Source organism: Podarcis pityusensis, assembly GCF_964106645.2.
Source record: "Podarcis pityusensis genome assembly, chromosome: 9".
In the NCBI taxonomy this organism is placed as follows: Eukaryota; Metazoa; Chordata; class Lepidosauria; order Squamata; family Lacertidae; genus Podarcis; species Podarcis pityusensis.
Genome location: NC_138034.1, coordinates 11,665,776 through 11,671,775, shown reverse-complemented (window position 1 = coordinate 11,671,775; position 6,000 = coordinate 11,665,776).

Sequence of the window (6,000 nt, the reverse complement as noted above, 5' to 3'; positions counted from 1 at the left end):
ACATTGTTTCATCACAAGGTTCCATCAAGGCACATGTTTCATATCCATATGGTGGACTTCCCTTCTGGAGCTGTTCGAACAATGGAAAGCCTGGCCTCATTTTCTCCTATCTGCAGAGAAAAGTACCCAAAGAAAGGCTTCCTGGTGTAAGGAGAAGTCATTTTTCACCCACCCCAAAAAAGATTGTGATTACCAGCTAAATTATTAAGGTTTGGGGGAGCTGATTGCATCTTATACACTAAATGTGCCTGGTTCGTAACCACCATTATGAATAAGTGATAGAATCCCCAGCTTCTGCAAATAAATAGAGTAGGGTTTTATGCAAATCACAGCTTTCTTTTGAGGTATCATGCTTTCTCAGCACTCCCTCGAGTGGATGGCGATACCAATCTTTTCAACTGGGGAAGAGGGAGCCGTTTTTATGCCTTCTGTTCGTAGCTTTTCCTAATTACTGCTTCAACTGCTGACTGCAGGGAGAAAGCAACACTCTGACAATTGACAGATGGCGTTCCAAGTTTAGCAGGCCAGATCTGAGCATGCTTCCAATTTGCATCAGGTAAGGAGCCAGGCCAGAAAGGCTCAGCCATACAAGATGAAATGAAAACCACGTCTGAAAATGATTTCACCTTTTGGCCGCTGCCGTTATCTGAACGGCCAGAAAAAATATTGGAGCTAAAAGCAGAGGGGGCTATTACAATTTCTATTATGAAGTTTTGCTATCTTTCTGTGGGCAGAATTACAAGTAATGATTAAAAAAAAACAGAGTTTGCCTCCAAACTCGCTGCCCCATGTCAGGTTTTCCCTTCCCTACCCCTTGTTCTGACATCAACCACCATTTTGTGTGCTTTCCCACAGAGGTAGTCAATGATACAGCATGGAGGGCAGGAGAGCCTGGAACAGGAGAAGGGGACGACAGAGGACGAGATGGTTGGACAGTGTTCTCGAAGCTACCAGCATGAGTTTGACCAAACTGTGGGAGGCAGTGGAAGACAGGAATGGCTGGCATGCTGTGGTCCATGGGCTCACGAAGCGTCGGACATGACTAAACAGCAACAAAAAAAAACAATGACACCTTTGTACCAAGACTGTGATCCCTTGTGGACACTGCAGTGGCAAAGTCTGACTGCCTCTGTCATTCAACTTTATATACAATCTTATTTGCGCATTCACCTTTGCAGATAATAAAGGATAAAGTGTGAATCATTCACTCCCGCCTGGGAAGTGGTGTTTTGCTACACAGTACAGAATGCCTCACAACCAGGGACACACCCGCTAAATTTTTATTACTCAAATACTTTGTTGCTTACCCTTCTCTTTCTGTAGCATAGGCTTACAGTGGATTACATATTGATCAAGGCAACATCAATAAAACAGCAAAATGCAGACTATGCTAAAATGTTATGAAACAGAGCCTTTTGCAAGTCGCTTCACAGCATTCCCAAAGCCTCCTGGGAAAGCCTTGAACCAGAAGGAACGCAAAGATTAACTCAAATGAGCCTTTAAACAGAAGGAGTTCCAAAACTGTGTCACCACCACCACAACAAAAACGCCCCTTCCCCTTTCAACAGTCTGTGTAAAAGTAGGCAAGGCATACAAAAGCTCCTTAAAAGCAGATGTTTTGCCCTGGTAATGTTCAGAGGGGCAACCCCCTTTGGACTTGCTGGCTCAATTCAGCAAATCAGGGCTCTGTGCGAGTCAGTTAACTCACCTGAGCAGGGTGGCAGCAGCATACAGAGAGAAAGGATGAATCTACACACAGGAGGAAAAACGCTACAAATAAGCCAGAAATGAAATCGTTCTAACAAAAGGGGGGAAAACACTATGGAAAATCACATAGAATTTTTTTTTTACTCTCCTGTGCCCTCTGGTGTTGCCTGTTTATAACACATTCAAAACAACATTTCCTTACTAATGTAGCTGAGTCCAAAGACTTCTGTAGCTTCCAATGCTGCTACTTCTGTTCACAGGTGTGAACAGAGACATAAAGAGCCCACAACTCCTTGCAAAGCACCGAGCTACTGATAGGAACCAGGTTTTCTGGCTCTCATTCTGTACTCCAGAAATCTGTGGCCATCCAGATGTTGCTGGCCGATGGAAGTTGGAGCCCAACAACATAGGCAGGACCAAATGATCTACCCCTGTGACACTCAAAACATGACCTATGTCAAAAAATATTTAGAATATAATGGACCCCATTATGTTTGTTTACAAAGGGGCTATCTAAGGCATCTAACTGCTGGAGATGCAATAGGAATAATGCTTCTCTAAAACATGTTTTTTCATTGCCCTATATTGAAAGATTTTTGGCAGAAGGCAACTGAAACTATCAACAGACCTGTACGGAACAACCATACATTTACAGAGCAAAATGTCCTCTTGAATCATATACCCAGCACATGTAACCTTACAAAAGGACAATATGAGTGGACTCTCCTTGCCTTTACCACAGCAAAAAGACTGATGCTGATGAATTGGAAAAATAAAAATGCAGCTCCCTTCTACGATTGGATTGAAAACTTATACAAACTCACAACATATGAACAAATTGCCTATAAACACAGACTTTCCATGGACAAATTCGATGATATTTGGAATCCATTCTTACAAATACAGTCATACCTCGGGTTACAGACGCTTCGGGTTGCGCGATTTCGGGTTGCACACAGTGCCGAACCCGGAAGTACCAGAATGGGTTACTTCCGGGTTTTGGCGCTTGCACATGCGCAGAAGCGCTAAATTGCGCTTTGCGCATGTGCAGAAGCGTCGAAGCGCGATCCGCACGTGCACAGTTGCACGGGTCGCGGGTTGCAAATGCTGCGGGTTGCGAATGTGCTTCCCACACGGATCACAACCCGAGCATCCACTGTACTGTCATAGGTTAAGATCTGGTGAAGAACAATAACAACCTTGTAAAGTATACACCTCCACTCTTGATCACCTGGTCAACAGAATGATCTCCTCTCTTTAGCTGATTTGCACGGATCAGCTATATATAGGGTGGCAGTGTGCCTCTGTGTGTGTGCACTGTGCATGCAAAGGTATGCATGAAAGTGTGAGGTAACAACACCCAACTTTTGGATACATCAGCAGCAGCACGTAGCCCTAATCTAAATGCAGTGCTTTCTGGGTTTGTTTTCCATTGCATGGGATATAGTACTGGTGGCTTGTGGCTTTTGGGGGGTAATAATTTGCTCTGTTTGCATATATAGAGATGCATAGAGGAGGCACTCCTGCAAGGCAGCAGATCTGCTACCTGGCAACAGAGACCCATAGAAAAGTATCCTGCATCCCTTAAATGCCTCTGGCAAGCTCATAGCTCTCTCGCTCTGCTATTATTGTTAGAATTCCTGTTCCATGATTGCAGTCATGGGATTTTTGTCTGTCACATGGCGGTGTATGTTTTGACTCCACAAAGTGGGAAGTGACGGAGACAGGATGTTTGTGTTACTGTGTTCTGTGAAGTGGGACTATTGTCCTTTGTTCTTTTTCTCTTTGCTGTCTGATGCTAGAGAGAGAGGGAGCCATGTTGCAGTGCTCCGCGTGTGTTTACATGTAAATAAAGTAGATTAGCCAAAATGCTGAGTTGCTGAGGTCTGTTATGCAAGCCACGAAGTCTCTGTGGATCCCTAAGTGTACTGGTGTCTTTTGGCATCGGTCGCTTTGATGTTCGGGCAGAAGAAAGCTTTTGAAGCTCCCGAACGATCGCCCGGGAGGGAGAGAACATGCCAGTCGGGCATGCATCTACCAGGGTCCTACTCGAATGTAGGACCAGCTCCTGACAATTATTGCCCTTGCCTCTCTCTCTTCTGGGCTGACTTCTAGCAGGGGCAGAGGAATGGGGTGTGGTGGGGGCACTTAGGGGGGTGACAAAATGGTGAGCGGCACTCACCACGGGGTCTGCAGCACGCCCAAGTCACGCGTCTCTCTTGGGAGTGATGCGGTGGCTTAGGCGCCCATTGGCTTGCTCCACCGCTAACTGCTAGCTCTCGTTTTTCACACACGTGCAATAATTCTCTTCTCCTGCTGCATGTGCAAACTTCGCCAGTGCTTTTGGGCATGACATTTAGAAGAATCTCAACTGCCAGACAAACATATCTCCCCAATTCTTATCTCCCATCAGGCAAGCCTTCTGAGCTATTAGGCTAAAAAGGAAACGGTTGACAAGCAACCACAACACCGTCTTCTATGGCTAAGCAGGAACATTGAGAATTATTAAGCTTGGGCTACAATACACGTATCAAGAAGCCCTGTGATAGATTGTTCAATCCTTTTTAATAGATATTGGATATCCTTGCTGTCCCGAGCTATATTGATGAATCCCTGATGTATTTATTTTTAAGGAGCTGAACAAACAGTACTTCAAATCATGCATGGAAAACTGTATAATCCCCCTATTAGCCAGCAGCTTTAAATCTAATTTTGAACAAACTGGAAAGAATGATTAGATGACAAATGATCTTATTAATGTTTTCCCCTTTGCTTTACCGCTATTCCCAATTGCTGAGGTTGCTGCCTATAAACAACTTAAAGCATTTGCTCTTGATTTAGGCTAGGTACACATTAGCAGCTTAAAATGCACTGAGGTCGTTTCCCCCAATGCGTTTTGAGTCGAGTTTTTTGTGTTGCTCAACACATAGGCTGGGGGAGATGGTGTCTTCACTTGATATGAGTTACTTGCCTGACTTCCCCACGTATGAAAACACACCCACACCAAATTGCTATCCAGTGAAACTGTAATCTGAGCATGTGCAACGGCTATCTCAAAAGGACACATCTCAACTTAAGAGCAGTTCATGTTTTCAATTTGGTAGGAAGCTGGTTTGAGGGAGAATGCACCAAAAAGGGGTATTTCTCAAGAAACTGCAGGATACGTATGGACTGGGGTGAATGTCATGTGCCCTATGCTTCAAACATCAACAAAGGAAGAATGCTGGAGCCAGACTGAATGGTAATGTGTACACGGCCTAAATAAATCAAATATATCTGCTTTTCCCATGATAATAGGTGTGCAAAGACAGATGAGGCAGTAATTTCCCTTTTGCATAACATCATATTGTGTTGCATGATATTGCCTTTCAAACAAATAAGCAAGGTTTGTGACAATTGTATGTAAGTGTATTTTTAAGGTGGTGCAGTGGGTTAAACCACAGAGCCTAGGACTTGCCGATCAGAAGGTCGGTGGTTCGAATCCTCACGACAGGATGAGCTCCCGTTGCTCGGTCCCTGCTCCTGCCAACCTAGCAGTTCGAAAGCACGTCAAAGTGCAAGTAGATAAATAGGTACCACTCCGGCAGGAAGGTAAACGGCATTTCCGTGTGCTGCTCTGGTTCGCCAGAAGTGGCTTAGTCATGCTGGCCACATGACCCGGAAGCTGTACGCCGGCTCCCTCGGCCATTAAAGCGAGATGAGCGCCGCAACCCCAGAGTCGGTCACGACTGGACCTAATAGTCAGGAGTCCCTTTACCCCTTTACTTAATACCACTTTTATTTTAGTAATACCATAAAATTATATATCAATGGGAAAATAATTTAATAAAGAATGTAATGCAACAATTTCAATTATTATTATTCAATTTTTATTGTTCAATTATCTGTATTCCATCAAAAGTTATAGCCAAATAACCAGAAGAAGGAAGCACAACTTGCTTAGCTTGATATACTTTCCTTCATTTGAATGTAGCCAGTGAGCATGAGTGTTTAGAGAGCCAATCAGGTGTTATGAGCCACCAAACCTCAGAAATAAACTTTTTCCAAAAGGTTTCCATAATCTTGGCCACTAGTGTACACACTTTAAAATACAGAACACTCAACAGGGAGGCAGCTGTTAATGTCTATATTGAAATCATTGTCCATTTTAGATGATGACAGTCTAAACCCAAATTACCGTATTTTTTGCTCTATAAGACTCACTTTTTCCCTCCTAAAAAGTAAGGGGAAATGTGTGTGAGTCTTATGGAGCAAATACAGGCTGCGCAGCTATCCCAGAAGCCAGAACAGCAA